The following is a 17615-nucleotide window of genomic DNA, read 5'->3' on the forward strand; positions in this document are numbered from 1 at the left end:
AAGGCATGAAGATGACGGTTCGTAGGAAGCTTAAAGCCCATCGGTGATTTAAGGCCCATTGTAGTAAACCACAGTTATAATATTACTTGTATCATAAGGTAGACTTAACTAGTCACCGAGCCGGACATTGTTTATAAGCCGGCCGGGACTCTGTAGGCCGCAGGGCGTCGACCCGTGTATATAAGGGGACGACCCGCTGGTGGCTTAGGGCAAGAAACAACTCATCGAGAGCCAGACATAGCGTATCTCGCTCCCTGGTCATCGAAACATCAATACCAACCCAACTAGACGTAGGCCTTACCTTCACCGTAAGGGGACGAACTAGTATAAAACCTCTCGTGTCCTTTGTCCCGACTAACCCCTTCAAGCTTCCTAGTTGCGATGGCTCCACAACTAAGTCCTTTCACGAGGACATCTGACGTGACAATCCCACGACAGTTGGCGCCCACCGTGGGGCCAGCGCACGGAGGATTTGAGTTCTTGAAGGGCAACTTCGAAGGGCTCAAGGGATACGTAGCGGGCCAGATGACCAAGAGTCGTCGCGGCAAGATCTACATCAACGATGAAGGCTGGGGCCCCGACGCCGGCTCAATTGAGTACGGGTACCGGGTCCCCTACGGAGGGATCCACGTCTTCATCGCCGGATTGGTGAGCCGGGGCCTGAGCCGGACAACTGCACCGACCTCGTCGAGATGGCTCAGCGTGCGAGACCCGCCCGAGTTCAACCCGGTATGAAGCGCGTCTTTGTGGGCTGCGTCCACGGAGAAGAGCTTTCTGAAGGTCTTGAAGTTGGTGGTGAGACGGCTGTCCCCTCTGACAGTGATTCGTCCACCGGTTCAATAGATTCTTTGTATCAAGTTCAAGATGGTGCGCTCGGGGGCTGTTCCGATGGCCTTAGCATTCCGGACCTCTGCGAGTCGCCAAATTGGGCAGGAGTCTTTATGGCTGGGACTCAACCCGGACAAAACTCTACAGCCGCGGCCGCAATCACTTCTGGGTTAGGAGCAGCCGGGGCAGGAGGCCCTGTGCGCCCGCCGGCTCAAATACTGATAGACCTCATGGACAAGCTTACGACCCTGTTAACCGCCACAGTCATCCCTGCAAACAAAGATGAGCATGACGCGGAGGTAGCACATGTACGTGAGGAGATAGTTCAGGCCAAGGAAGCCTTAGCAGCTGAGGATACTAGGCTAGCTACGGAGCGGGCGGCTCTCGACGCCCGGGCACAGCGGTTGCAGTCAGAGGCTTATCAGCTCACAATGAGTTTAAACGCGTCCAATGAAGTAATGAGGAGGAGACACCAGAAGACCCAATCCCTGTTACCTCCGAATTACGATCCTAGGGTTCTCTTTGCCACACCCGGAGCCGGGCCAAGTAACCCGCCCAATGTTAATCAGTTTATGACACCCGGAGCGGGAGGACCGGCTCAGCGTCAGGAGATGCCACCTCCTCACATGAGCATGGCACCGCCGCGTTATGTGCCAATACCAGAGGGTCACTTTTCCAACCCCATGGAAAATTTAATCACAGCGTCAGCACGGTTGGCGGCTCTTCCAGTGGATGGTGATGATCCAACAGTGGTGGAGACCCGGAGGATCAGGGAACTTGTCCAGACGGCTCTGGCTCAGCAAGAGACCTATTCTTACAGCCGGGATAGAATTCATTCAACCCCTCCACCTTGGTTAGAGCCGCCTCGTCAGAACCGGAGCCCGAATTACAGCAGGCACATGGAGTCCGAAGCTTTATCAAGCAACGCCCAACGCCAGCATGGTGGCTATAACCCGGTGCAAAACCGAGTATGTCAGGAGAACAAGCGAGCGGCTCAACTGGCGGCTCAGCAGGCGGCTCAGCGGGCGACTCACCAGGATATCCCGGAGTATCCAACGACTTCTTTTGAGATGGGAGTAGCCACCAGAACCGGTGGAGTTCCCTATTTGATACCGGCTTTGCGCAATGTGTGCCTGCCTAAGGACTTCAAGGGACCTCGAAAGGTGCCGAATTATACGGCCGACTTACAACCCGGAGCATGGATTGAGATCTATGAGATGGCCATGGAGCTGTTGGAGGTCAGTGACGCGGCAATGGATAAATACTTCACCATGATGTTAGATGGAACGACCCGGTCCTGGCTAAAAGGTTTACCACCCAATTCCATTGGTTCGTGGGAGGAGTTAAAGGCCCGGTTTATCCAGAACTTCAAAGACACCTGGAAGCAGTCCATGTCAATCGTGGAGTTGACAAGTTGTAAATAGGGGGAGGGTGAGTCCACCACCCATTGGGTACACCGGGTCAAGGAGATCATTCACTCATCTGATAAGATGGATGCCGGCTCTGCAGTCCTCATGTTGGAGAAGAATTGCAACTTTGAACTACTGAGGCAGAAATTGGGCCGACTTAAGTGTGATTGCACCGATATGGGAACGTTGATGGTAGCTTTAGTCAAATATGCCGATTCTGATAATACCAAGGACCCCGCGTCTGACGATGAGAAGACAGGGAAGGGTAAAAAGAACGGTAATGGAAAGGGTCAACAACACAACCCGGGGAATCAAAGCAGCAATAAGCGTAAGGTGGATGGCAACCCGGAGCTTGTGGCTAACGCTAGTACACAGGGTAACAATCAGAGACGTAAGGGTAAGTGGCCTCAAAACGGCAGGTCAGGCCCATCTCTTGAGCAGCTATTCAACGAGCCCTGTCCAAAACACGGCACCCGGGAGCACCCCGCTACGCACCTGTGGAAAGATTGTGCGATCATGAGGGCATTTAAAAACTCCAATATCTTTGATGGTGGCCATGGATCTGGCGGCGGTTCAGGGGCCGGCGGCTTTCATGGCCTGGGCGGCGGTTCAAATTCCGGCTTTCAGGGACAGCCGGGTGGAAATAATCAGCAGCAGTCTAGTCAGGGAGGACAGCAGCAACATCAGCAGTCGGGTTACCAGAGCCAACCAAAACAGTTGAGCGGTGGGCAGTACCATGTATTTACCACCAGCTTATGCAAACGTGACCAGAAGGTTCATAAGAGGGCTGTAAATTCTGTTGAGCCGACAGTTCCTCGTTATTTGAGATGGTCTGAGCAACCCATCGTTTGGAGCAGAGAGGATCACCCCCCACGCATTGATAACCCAGGTCAGTTAGCCTTGGTGGTAGAACCCCAGGTTGGTGGGTATAAATTCACTAAAGTACTCATGGACGGGGGAAGTAGCATCAACATACTCTATTATGAGACCTTCCAGCGTATGGGGTTGACTGAGAAGAACCTAAGAACATCCAATACTGTTTTCCATGGGGTAGTTCCAGGTAAGTCGGCTTACCCGGTTGGTAAGATTGACTTAGAGGTGGCCTTTGTAGATGAGTATGACTCCAGGGCTGAGAAGTTGACGTTTGAAGTGGTCAAGATCAGGAGTCCATATCACGCTCTGTTTGGGCGACCGACTTATGCTAAGTTCATGGCACGACCGTGTTACGTTTATTTATAGCTCAAGATGCCGGGTTACAAGGGCACCATCACTGTGCATGGGAGTCGAAAGGTGGCCTTGAAATGTGAAGAAGGCGACGCGGCTTATGCTGAGACGGCTTGTGCCGTGGAGGAGCTAAAATTTTATTAGGACAATGTTGACCCGACAGATATGACCCCCCTCAAGAAACCAACTACAGAGCATGACCCGACATTGAAGTTTAAATCGGCCGCTGAGACAAAGCTTGTCGACTTCACCTCGGGAGACGCCTCTAAACAGTTCCGTATCAGTGCCAATTTGGATCCTAAATAGGAAAGCACGCTCATCGAGTTCATCCGTGAGAACCGGGACATCTTTTCATGGAAACCTTCTGACATGCCGGGTGTACCGAGGGAACTCGCTGAGCACACTCTCAATATTGATCCGAAGTATAAGCCGGTCAGGCAGTTTCTCCGACGATTCAATGAAGAGAGACGGACAGCTATTGGGGAAGAAGTGGCCCGGCTCTTAGCGACCGGGTTTATTGTTGAAGTTTTTCATCCGGATTGGTTGGCTAACCCGGTGCTGGTGCTCAAGAAGAATGGCACTTGGCGGATGTGTGTGGATTACACGGACTAAATAAGGCTTGTCCGGCTGATCCCTTTGCTCTCCCCCGTATTGATCAAATCATTGATGCTACGACGAGTTGTGAACGTTTGAGTTTTTTGGATGCTTACTCTGGCTATCATCAGATCAAGATGGCAGTTAAGGACCAAGAGAAGATAGCTTTCATCACTCCATTTGGGGCCTTCTGTTATGTATCTATGCCGTTTGGGCTCAAGAGTGCCCAGGCAACTTATCAGTGATGTGTGCAGAACTGTTTGCATGATCAAATTGGGCGCAATGTTCATGCCTATGTGGATGACATTGTGGTGAAATCCAGAGAAAAGGAAACTTTGATATCCGACTTAAGAGAGACCTTTGACAAGCTACGGGTTTACAAGATGATGCTTAACCCAGCCAAGTGCGTGTTTGGTGTGCCTGCGGGCAAGCTCTTGGGCTTTCTGGTGTCAAATAGAGGCATTGAAGCTAATCCGGAGAAGATCACGGCGATTGCCTCTCTGGCTAAACCGGCATGTATCAATGATGTTCAGCGTCTGGCGGGACGGGTTGCTGCTTTAAGCCGGTTCATAAGCTGGTTAGGAGAGAAAGCCCTACCGCTATATCAGATGATGAAGAAGACAAACACCTTTGTCTGGAGCAATGCTGCTAACGCTGCCTTTGAAGATTTAAAGAGACAGTTGTCTGAGCCACCGGTTCTTGCAGCTCCCATTGATAAAGAGCCGTTATTGTTATATGTGGTTGCTAACTCACGGGCCGTCAGTGTGGCCATAGTAGTGGAGTGTAAGGAGGCAGGCAAGGAGCATCCGGTTCAACGGCCGGTTTACTACATCAGTGAAGTGCTCATTGAGTCTAAACAAAGGTATCCACATTGGCAGAAGTTTGTTTATGGTGTGTTCATGGCAAACCAAAAGCTGAAGCAGTACTTCCAAAGTCACCCTATAACAGTGGTGAGCTCAGCTCCTTTGGGAGATATCATTCAGAATAGGGAAGCTACAGGACGAATTGCCAAGTGGGCCATTGAGCTTGGGCCTTATGGTTTAAAGTATATGCCCCGTACTGCCATTAAATCTCAGGCCTTGGTGGATTTTATCAATGATTGGACAGAGTTGCAAGCACCTGAGGAGAAGCCGGACAACACGTATTGGACTATTCACTTTGATGGGTCCAGACAGTTGGAAGGATCAGGGGCTGGAGTTGTCTTAACTTCCCCTCGAGGTGATAAATTTCGTTATGTGCTCCGGCTCATGTTTCCTTGTACTAACAATGCAGCTGAATATGAAGCCTTGATCCATGGTCTCCGGATGGCTAAGGAGATGAATTTAAGCCGGGTAAGGTGCTTCGGCGACTCACATCTCGTGGCTCAACAGGTCTCAGGCACATGGGATTCTAAGGATCCCCTTATGGCGGCTTATCATCGTGAAGTTGATACTGTAGCTGGGTACTTCAAAGGGTATCAGGTGGAGCACATTGACAGAAGTAAGAATGAGGCGGCGGATGCTTTAAGCCAGTTGGGCTCCCAGCGTAAGCCGGTGCCGCCTAACACCTTTCTGGACGTTCTACATAATCCTTCTGTCAAGGTACCTACGGAGGAAGAGCTTGCGGTGCCAGACCCGGAGGCACAGTTGGTGGCTGCACTTCATGTCATCCCGGAATGGACATTGCCATATTTGGCTCATATGACCCGGGGAGAGTTGCCTAAGGATGAGACCTTGGCGAGACAAATTGTCAGGCAATCCAAATCCATGACAATTGTTAATGGTGAGTTACATCACCTCAGTGTTACAGGGGCGTTCCAGCGTTGTGTTTCACCTGCAGAAGGTCAAGCGATACTTCGAGAGATCCATGAAGGGGATTGTGGTCATCATGCCGGTTCAAAATCTCTGGTGGCCAAGGCTTTCCGTCATGGTTTTTATTGGCTCACTTCTCATGCTGATGCAGAAGACCTTGTTAGCAAATGTGACGGATGTCAAAAGTTCTCAAGACGAGCTCATGTGCCAGCTCAGGAATTGAGGATGATTCCGATCACTTGGCCGTTTGCAGTCTGGGGGCTTGACATGGTGGGACCTTTTAAAAGGTCTAAGGATAAAAAGACACACCTCCTGGTGGCAGTGGAAAAATTTACGAAGTGGATTGAGGCAGAGCCGGTTAGTGAGTGTGATGCGGCCACAGCGGTTCAGTTCATCAAAAAGGTGATCTTTCGTTTTGGTTTTCCACATAGCATCATAACTGATAATGGCACTAATCTCTCCAAGGGTGCCATGGAGGAGTTCTGTCAACGAGAACATATCCGGCTTGATGTTTCGGCTGTTGCTCATCCTCAGTCCAATGGTCAAGCAGAACGAGCTAATCAGGAGATTTTAAGGGGTATCAAACCACGGCTCTTGGTCCCCTTACAGCGGACTCCGGGTTGTTGGGTCGAAGAGCTGCCCTCTGTGCTGTGGAGCATCAACACTACGCCTAACAGATCCATGGGTTATACGCCTTTCTTCATGGTTTATGGAGCAGAGGCAGTTTTGCCGAGCGATATCCGGCACGACTCACCCCGTGTGGCGGCTTACGTGAAGGCGGACAATGAAAAAGCTCGACAGGAGGCACTTCACTTGTTGGATGAAGAGCGAGACTTGGCAATAGCCCGCTCGGCGATTTATCAGCAAGACCTTCGTCGCTATCACAGCCGCCGGGTCAAAAGCAGAACATTTCAGGTAGGCGATTTAGTGCTCTGGCTCATCCAGGATCAGTCCGATATGCACAAGCTATCCCCTCCTTGGGAAGGACCCTTTGTGGTCAGCAAGAATCTGCACAACGGGTCATACTACCTCATCGATATTCGAGAGCACAAGGACTCAGGTAAATCGGAGGAGGAGACCCGCCGGCCGTGGAATATAGCCCATCTTCGGCCTTATTATACTTAAGCCACCGGCTCTTTAGATGTATATATTTTTTGACAATTTATATATTATATAAAGTAATAAAGCAGGACCTATGTCCTTTTTTCACCCTAAAAAAAGTGTATATGTCTTTTTGACAGGTGGTGGAAACAACCAATAGGGACCGGATCATATCTGAATCCGGCTTCACCTTTGGTCCGGCTTATGAGCATATCTGAATCTAGCCATTGTCACTTGGGGGCTTCCTGTTCAAACATAGGTCGTATCCGAACTAAAGAGAACATAGCTGTCGATACCCACTTGATCGGCATACTTGCCAAACCTACTTGGGGGCTTCTTGATCATATTTGAATCATAGCTTAACCTCTTTAGGTCTGACGTGGATCGTATACGAATCAGCGTCATTAAACAAATCCTATGGTCACTTGGGGGCTTCCTGTTCAAACACAGGTCGTATTTGAACCAAAGAGAACATAGCTGTCGATGCCCACTTGATTGGCATCGCCACGCCACTGGGGGCTATATGATCGTATCCGAATCTTAGCTTAACCCCTTTGGAACGGTTTACTGATCGTATCCGAATCAGAAGCCTGTAACAGTTCTTTGATTGTTCTGATGCCTTGTGGAAAGCATTTTACGGTGTTTTTTTTTCTTGCCTGTTTAATATTCGTCACCCCGGGTTATTAAGTACCAGGTGAACATTATATGAGCCGGGAAGATCATTCAAGGACTGCAGAGTAAGGCAAGCCAAATTTAACACGCCAAGGAAGTAAGGGCCAGAAATATACAACCACGGCGGCTTACGGAAAGCGTTAAGTAATAAGAGCATGCACGAAGGCATGACAAGCATTAAGCAGTTCTTTCTACCCTATTACAAGACTCCCCGAGTCTGAATTGATGAAACATTGTTTTTGGCCAAACACCCAGCGATTTACTCCTTCGGCGGGCTTGAGGACTCCGGGTTATCCTTCGCCGCTTCTCCGTCGGTTGTTTTTTCCTGGAAAGTTGATGAAGCCCAATCAATGCCGCTCAAAGCTTCAAATTCAGCTTCATCATCTATTAAACCGGCCGGGTCCACTTCAGGGGAAAAAGTATGCTTACAAATTGGAGGGATCAAGCTGATTTGATCATATGGAGCATTTGGGATTTTCCGGTTGTTACTGTCATAAGCCGACGCATACTTGCTGAGGTCAGTATCATTTCCGATAAGGGAGACCACCGGACGTATGGCTTTGACACAGGCGTGGAAGTCATGATCATCAAAGGCATTACCATCTTCCTTTAGACTCGGATATCCAAGAGCGAGGTCGGCCGGGTCTAGTTCTGGAAGCCAAGCTTTTGCCCGGCTCAGAGCGGCTACGACCCCGGCTCTTGAAGATGAACGCCTTAAGTCTTGGATCCGCAGAGGTAGAAAGGCAAGGCTCTTCAAAACATCTTGCAAAAGGCGGGGGTGTGGAGTTGATAAAGCTACAACGGCCAGGGCACGTTGTGTCCCGGAGTATAGCTGTTCCACTAACGTGTAAACCGCTTTAAGCTTGATCAGCGTGTTCTGCTTCAGATTGACACTCCTGGAGCCTGTATGTGCACAAGCATAACGGTAAGCCGGAAGTCATTATTACAATAATCATTTTAAGGTTGCCATGATAAAGCTGTGTCACAATAACTTACCAAACATGGCTGAGACCATTTGGGATATTTGCTGTTTTAAGTTGGACAGCTCGGTTGTTGCTTCTGCAAGAGATGCTTCGGCTGTTTCGGCCTGAGTCACCAGGGAAGCCTTTTCTTCAGCCCAAATTTTCTTTTCCGACTCAAAATTCTTCTTTAGTTTCTCATTTTCAGAGACACCAAATTCAAATTTGGAGTTAGCTTTTTGCGTCTCAAGCTCTTGAGTTTCCAGACGACTCTTCAGGGCAGCGAGCTCTGATTCAAATTGACTTATGGCAGCCTGCATTGACACCGGGTTATGGTAAGGATTCTAGTAAGGTAAACATTTAAGTCCCAAGCACTTTACAAGTAAAGATACTTGGCACTTGGGGGCTAATGTATGCTGAAGAATTTTTAACTTTATCCTGCCGGGTCAAACATATTAAGTCTCAAGCACCTTACAAGTAAGGATACTTGACACATGGGGACTAATGTATATTGCAAATTTAAAAGCCTTATGTTATACCGGGTTAAATAACTTCTTTTTAAGCCGGATAAGTTAACAAGTAAAAGCAGACTTCTAAGTCTACAGCATATTTGTTCATAAGTAGTAGACTTGGGGGCTGGTACAGTATATATAAGGCTCAGATAAAAGTATAAGTTATACCTCAGATTTATGCTGTATTTGTTTCACCATGTCAACTTCCAGGTCACGGCTATTATGCACTTGATTCAGATAGCCTGAGACTATATCACCAATGCTTAGGTGAGTATAATCAATAATGTCCTGCTTGGCTTTTCGGCGTTGGGCAAACTCTTCTTTGGCGGAACATTTGGCAAGGACTATGGGCTGCCCTGGTTCAACAAACTGGGACTTCACAATTTCAACTTCCGGGTCATTTCTCTTCACCGGGCTAGGAATTTCCGGGTTATCAGAATCATGGACAACATCTTCTGCAACCGGGTCAGAGGTTGGCACCGGAATACCGAAAGCCGGCTCAGGAGGTGGCGGATGAGTGGAGCTGTCAGGAACGGATGAGTCAATCGCCGGTTCAGTGACCACCGGATCTTGGGACGGCTTGTTCTTCTTTGCCCTCTTGCTGGGCTTCACCTACATGCTGTTAACAAAAGCAGAAGGATGAGTATGCAAGCACAGGTAAAACAAAAAGTGCATAAGTTTATATTACCCGGGCGCAGTTTTGAAAGTCGGCATATTTGACTGCATGGATTCGCCGGAAGAAGGAGAGGTATCCTGATAGTTGGAGTCAGATGAATTGAGAGGTCGACAAATTAAGCCTGCTAAAGGTAAGACAGAACATAAATCGGAGATAACCTCAGTCCGACGCTTTCTGGTTACATCAGGTAAGCCGTAGGAGAGTTCTGCATCCTTGTTGTTCCGGGTCTGCCTCCGGCTCTCAAGCTGTTGTTGCTTCAAAATAAATTGAGGATCTTGATAAGCAAGTGCATGTGAAAATCTTACTTTCCGGGTCACCCTTCGGGTCTTTCGCTTTGGCAAAGGCTCTGAGTCGGAGGAGATTATAGTTACCTCTTCGGTGGCTGCTCGACTATTCCCCGTATCCTCCTGAAGGGATAAAATGTGAGACAGGTGATAACAAGGGACTTAAGAAAATTTAAAAGATTACCTCTTCCTCATCCGAAGAGTCCTCCAATCTGAAAATCATCCCCAGCCTGTGGAAAAAGTTAAAAAATTATGAGTATCAAGCAAGGTATAATGCACCCGTGAACATTGGTTACGATTGATAACTTACCGCAGGGGCCGGGTTATTCTTGCAAAATGGAAGTAAGCCGAAGGCGTTGCTCGTTACAGTACCCTCCTTCAGTAGTGACTGTGTTGTAGCATCCACCACGTCATCTGGTAAGTCGTCAGGGCTATGGCATTGCGGATCAGTCTTTTCTCCAGTATAAGTACACATTAAGCCGGGGCGGCGGCTTAATGGAAGTATACGCCAAGTGATCCAGACTCGGACCAGATCGACGCCGTTTAAGCCATTTCCCAAGAGAGCTTTTATTTTCTTAATGGTGGAATTGAGAGGCACGCGTTCAAGGGTTGTCAACTTGTCTGGTAGCAGATGGTTAGACTCAAGGCGCAGGGCGCGAAAGCCGGGCAGAGGTTTTTCATCAGCCGGAGAGGTGTCCTGACAGTAGAACCAAGTCTGATTCCAAGATTTTGGGTGACTCGGCAGCTCAGCGTAAGGGAAAAGACAATCTCTCCGTCGTTGAATTGAGATGCCGCCAAGCTCAAGACTGGGCCCGTTGGCGCGTTCATTTTGCCGGTTCATGTAAAAAAGTTCCCTGAACAAAAGCAGACTCGGCTCTTCTCCCAGATATACCTCGCAGAAGACTTGGAAATTGCAAATGTTTGACATGGAATTGGGTCCGATGTCTTGAGGTCTAAGGTCAAAGAAATTTAAAACCTCTCTGAAGAATTTTGAGCCGGGAGGAGCAAATCCACGGCTCATATGATCAGTAAAAATTATCACCTCCCCGGCTTTGGGGTGAGGTTTTTCTTTAGACGGGTCAGGGGCACGGTAAGACATGACATCCTTTTTTGGCAAATGCCCAGACTTCACAAACTCAGCCAGTTTGCTATTGGTAACTATGTAAGGAACCCAGTTACAAGTCACAGGGGCCTTGGTAGCTTTAGGAGCCATTACAGCAATTGGCCTATGAAAAAACAAGAAAGGTCCGGTTCAATTTTAAACCGGGGGAAGAATCTTGATTATTCAAAGTAGCGGTTTAATGAGGGGCCTAATGACATAAGGATGACTGTGCAACAATATTTAAGCCGCTACAAGTATCAAAGTGCAGTTCAAAAATTTTCCGGATTATGAGGAGCAATTAAAGTTCTATGTCATATATTTAATCCGGACGCCTCGACAGTTGTGTTTCAGGGTGTTTACCAGAAGAGGTGTTCCGGGTGATAAAAACAAGTTTCACAGATAACAGTTATTATTCTGGATCAAAATATTGCTCTGAAAGGGAAATTTTCTAGACCTAAAATAGGGCAGGGAAGTTCATGCATTCGAAGAGGATTTCTGAACAAGGGAAATGAGATCTATTTTTATGCAAGATCAACACAGACAAGCACCGCAGCAGTTCTACGTGGTTCTGACGATCTAAACAGAGCATTGGAAGGAACCAGCGAGGGTTTGGTGTCAGACCGTGGTGAACACCGACGAACTCAACAACGACCTAATGCAGATCTGAGAAAGGGAATGTGAAGAACTCACAGATGCGGATGCGCCGCAGAGGTTCGCCGTCGATCTCTGGTCAGAATCAGGTCGATGCAGCAGCCTGAGTCGGTGAAGACGAGAGGTTCGACGATGGCGGCGGCAGAGCTCGGGAGAAGGCGAGAAGAAGAAGATGACTGAGGGGAAAGACCTAGGTCGCTCTACTTATAAGGAAAGACTGACCGAGAGGGCGCGAAAAACGAGGAGATAACATTCATTATCCAGCGGCTCTGGCGCCTCAATTCTCGGTATGGTCAATAAAGACAAAGATCCGTTGAAGACGTGACGTTATAAAAAATAAAGCTTTAATGAAGATGATGTCACAGAGATTTAACCCGGAATTAGGTGATGACGTCATAGAGATTTAACCCGGAGTTAGATGATGACATCACGGCGGGTTAGAATCCTTCGCGCAAGATAAAGGACTGCAGGGCGGTTCATAAGGTATTTTAAGATTGACATGAACCGGTTCAAATCAATCTGGGGCCTAATGTTGGGGATATAACTATTTGTGTAAACCGCCCAGGAGGGGCCGAGTTACGCAAAGAGGACTCACCGGAGAGAAGCCCAAGACAAGGCATGAATATGACGGTTCATAGGAAGCTTAAAGCCCATCGGCGATTTAAGGCCCGTTGTAGTAAACCACAGTTATAATATTACTTGTATCATAAGGTAGAATTAACTAGTCACTGAGCCGGACATTGTTTATAAGCCGGCCGGGACTCTATAGGCCGTAGGGCATCGACCCGTGTATATAAGGGGACGACCCGCTGGCGGCTTAGGGCAAGAAACAACTCATCGAGAGCCAGGCATAGCGTATCTCGCTCCCTGGTCATCGAAACATCAATACCTACCCAACTAGACATAGGCCTTACCTTCACCGTAAGGGGCCGAACTAGTATAAAACCTCTCGTGTCCTTTGTCCCGATTAACCCCTTCAAGCTTCCTAGTTGCGATGGCTCCACAACTAAGTCCTTTCACAAGGACATCTTACGTGACAATTCCACGACATATGGTGTGATCGGTTACCATTAAGGATTGGTAACCACGTGTTTCCCTCAGACTTAATAGTGTTTGAGTCGCAAGGATTGGATGTGATATTAGGCATGGATTGGTTATCAAAGTATGGAGGGAACATTGAATGCGCCAGTAAGTCGATTTTGCTTACAACCCCAAAAGGAAAAAGGATCAAGTATGTATCTCGGCATGTGCCGAAGAGGACTCAAGTAAATTCCTTAACATGAGTGGTACAGGAGGAAGTACCCGTAGTGAAGGTTTTTCCTGATGTATTTCCAGAAGAGTTGCCAGGTATGCCACCGGATAGAGACATTGAGTTTTTGATTGAGCTTTTGGCAGGCACAGGGCCAATATCTAAGAGACCGTACAGGATGCCTGCAAAAGATTTGGAGGAAATTAAGAAGCAGATTAAGTAGTTACTGGATAAAGGTTATATTCGCCCAGTTCTTCACCTTGGGGATCGCCAATGCTTCTAGTGGAGAAGAAGGATGGATCATTAAGGATGGTTGTTGATTATCGAGGATTGAATGAAATGACAATCAAGAACAAGTACCCGTTGCCGATGATCAATGACTTGTTTGACCAATTGCAAGGAGCTAAGGTATTTTCCAAGATCGATCTGCGATCAGGGTACCACCAGTTGAAGATTCGAGAGCAGGATATACCAAAGACAGCTTTTACCACCAGGTATGGGTTGTATGAGTATACCGTTATGTCATTTGGTGTGACTAACACACCTGCCTATTTCATGAACATGGTGAACAAGGTGTTTATGGAGTTTCTGGATAAGTTCGTCGTGGTGTTCATTGATGATATTCTGGTCTACTCAAAGAATGAAGAGGAGCATAAGGGGCATTTGCGTTTGGTACTCGGGAAGCTCAGAGAACATCAACAATATGCCACGTTCAGCAAGTGTGAGTTTTGGTTGAAGGAAGTTGGATTCCTCAGACATGTTATATCCGGAGAAGGAATAGCAGTAGACCCCACCAAGATTGTCACTATGACAAATTGGGAAGCACCCACGTCAGTTGGAGAGACCTGGAGTTTTCTTGGACTCGCAGGATACTACCGGAGGTTCATTGAGAATTTCTCGAAGATTGCGAAGCCCATGACAGAGTTGTTGAAGAAGGACACCGAGTTCAAATGGACTGAGGAATGTGATGCCAGTTTTCAGGAGTTGAAGAAACATTTGGTTACATCACCGGTGTTGATTCTGCCAGATCAGCGCAAGGATTATGAGGTATATTGCGACGCTTCATGTCGAGGACTTGGATCAGTGCTTATGCAGGAGGGAAGAGTTGTTTCATATGCCTCACAACAGCTTAAGTCCCATGAGTTAAATTATGCTACACATTATTTGGAGTTAGCAGCCGTAGTGCATGCATTAAAAACATGGAGACATTTTCTCATCGGAAACCATTGTGAGGTGTACACGGATCATAAGAGTTTGAAGTACATCTTCACACAAAAGGAGTTGAATCTCAAGCAAAGGAGATGGCTGGATCTCATCAAGGATTGTGATATGTGATTGCATTATCACCCCAGAAAGGCTAACGTAGTAGCCGATGCATTGAGATGCAAGAGCCATGTCAACACACTCTTGACCGGAGTGTTACCGAAGGAGTTAGCCGAGGATCTTTGCGAGCTATGTTTGGAGATAGTTCCGAGAGGCTATGTTGCAACATTGGAGATTGAGTCTACTTTGATGGATAAGATCAGGGAAGCTTAGAAGACTGACAAGGAGATTGCCGAGATAAAGGAGAAGATGAGCAAAGGAAAAGCTAAAGGTTTTCGTGAGGATGAGCACGATACCTTATGGTTTGAAGACCGCGTTTATGTGCCTAATGACCCGGAGATCAGGAAGTTGATTCTGCAAGAGGCCCATGATTCACCGTATTCGATTCACCCAGGAAATACAAGATGTATTTCGATTTGAAGGACACTTTCTGGTGGACCGGAATGAAGAAGGATATTGCGGAGTATGTAGCAGTATGTGATATATGTCAGAGAGTGAAGGCAGAGCATCAAAAGCCAGCAGGATTGCTACAGCCATTGCCGATACCCGAATGGAAGTGGGATAAACTAGGCATGGATTTTATCACAAGATTGCCCAGGATTCGTTCAAGCTATGACTCAATATGGGTTGTAGTCGATCGTTTGACGAAGGTAGCTCATTTCATCCCAGTGAAGACCACTTACACCAGTGCTAAGTTGGCGAAGATATACATGACCAGGATCGTATGTTTACTTGGAGTTCCGAGGAGCATCGTATCAGATAGAGGAACCCAGTTTACCTCAAAGTTCTGGAATCAGTTGAACGAAACTTTGGGTACCAGGCTAGAGTTCAGTACAGCCTTTCATCCATAGACAGATGGGTAGACCGAGAGAGTCAATCAGATTCTGGAGGACATGCTGAGAGCTTGTGCGCTAGATTATGGATCTAGTTGGGACGAGAATTTGCCATATGCAGAGTTCTCTTACAACAACAGTTATCAATCCAGTTTGAAGATGGCCCCCTTCGAAGCTTTGTACGGAAGGAGGTGCATGACACCGTTGTTGTGGGATGAAGTTGGATACCGTCAGTTGTTTGGGCCAGATTTGATTAAAGAGTCTGAATAGAAGGTGAAGTTGATTCGCGATAGGCTCAAGGTAGCCCAGTCCAGGTAGAAGAGCTATGCAGATTCTAAACACAAGGAAACAATTTATGAAGTTGGAGACAAAGTTTATCTTCATGTATCTCCACTTCGAGGAGTTAAGCGTTTTGGAGTTTAGGGAAAGTTAGCGCCACATTTTGTAGGACAATACAAAGTTTTGGAACGTATGGGAGAAGTTGCTTACAAGGTGGAATTACCCGAAGGATTGTCAGGAGTTCATGATGTGTTCCACGATTCCCAGTTGAAGAAGTGCCGCGCGGAGATGACTGATATACCACTAAGAGATACAGTGCCACTGGAAGTGATTCAGCTGGATAGTGATTTGACCGATGAGGAGAAACCAGTGAAGATTCTCGAGTTTGCCAGCCGAGTCACACGCAGCAAGGTTATCAAGTTTTGCAAAGTACAGTGGAGCCACCATACCGAAGATGAATCCACCTGGGAGCGAGAGGAAGATCTACTGAAGGACCACCCTCACCTATTTTCTAGCCAACCCGAATCTCGAGGGCGAGATTCATCTTAAGGGGGGTAGGTTTGTAACATCCCAAATTTTCAATTTGGAATGTTATACATTAGATCATCATTGCATATCATATTTTATTGCATTTTGGCTTGATCCTAGAAATTCTACGCAACTCAAGGAGCCACGGAGAGAGTTGGGGATTTCGTTATTTTCATATTTGAGTTTTCTCAAATTTGGAAAATAGGATAATTTGATTTTAATTATTTTATCTTCAAATATTTCTAATATAAAAATAAGAGAGAGGGAATAAAATGACTTTACCAAAATAAAGAAATATTGAGGATTTAATAAAAAAATCAAATAAGATTTTATTTCGGAGTTTATCGCTATTTTATTTGAATTTAGGAAAAATGCGCGTTTTTCAAAATTGCATTTAGGCCCCAAATAAATGTTCATCTTGTCCGACTTATTTTTAGAGGACGGGGAAAATTTATTTCGGGATTTTTGGAGTCCGTTCAGTATTTTATTTCTTTGCTAACTTATTTAAAAAAACGAAAAACGAACCGACCTAACCGGGCCGTGTCCGCCTGGGACAGTGACCCAGCTGGGCCTTTAAAGCCCGAGGCGCCCGAGCCGCCCCAGCCCCGCCAAATCCTAGCGTCGCCGCCGCCCCTCGCCGCGCCGCCGCCCGATGCCGCCGCCCCTCGCCGCGCCACCGCCCGCCGCCGCTGCCCGTCCCGCCGCCGCCGGAGCCGCCGCCCGCCTCGCCGGACCCCGCCGAGGTAGCCGCCGGACTTGTCGCCGCCGCCGGCGGTTTTCTCTAGGAAACCGCCCGTTTTTTAGAACCACGTTTTTTTAATAGATCGGTTTTATTTTTTTCTTCCGGTTTATTTATTTAGCGAACGCCCGTTCGTTCGTTTGTTTTAACGAACAGTCTTCGTCTTTTAGCCGTAGACAGTGAATGTTCGTTCGTTAGCCTGTTCGTCCGTTTTTCTTTTTCTCGGATTTTCCGCATTATTTCTGATCGCAATTTCTGATCCGATTTTCGTTCTAGTATAACTTTTCGCTCGTTTATCAGAATCAGGCGATTCAAGCGCCTAGAGTTTCGTCTCGAAACCCTATTTCCGTTTAACCAACTCAAACAAGAGTTTGCTACTATAAAATTTTACTTAGGTCCAGATTAGTAAACGAAGCTTGTTTCTTTCGCCGTTTGACTTTCCTTGCTTCGTTTGATTTGATTCTTTTTGCAAACTGGAGTTCTTAAGTTGAACTTTCTGGTTAGATCTCTTATTTGAGTTTTACCTGTGCATTAGATGAGTGCTTATTGTATGCTTGTTTGTTTGTGATAGAGTACGCGGAGTGCGCCGCTTGCTACTACGAGTCTCTAGGTTTCACGGATCATCAGCAAGGCAAGTAACACTTTGATCATACCACTTTACTACCCAGTTTTATTGCATTAGATCAATCCTCAAATAATTGCATGGTTAGGATGTGATTAATATGTGGGTTTTGGGAAGTAGATGAGGTAGTACCTATTACCTGTTTTATTTATCAAACCTTTGGGAGTGACTACTACGTTTGCTTATATTGCTATGCTATGCTAGTAGACGTGGATTGGGTGAGTGTATCCATGACAGATG

The sequence above is a fragment of the Triticum dicoccoides genome, chromosome 3B (assembly GCF_002162155.2).
Source record: "Triticum dicoccoides isolate Atlit2015 ecotype Zavitan chromosome 3B, WEW_v2.0, whole genome shotgun sequence".
Classification (NCBI taxonomy): Eukaryota; Viridiplantae; Streptophyta; class Magnoliopsida; order Poales; family Poaceae; genus Triticum; species Triticum dicoccoides.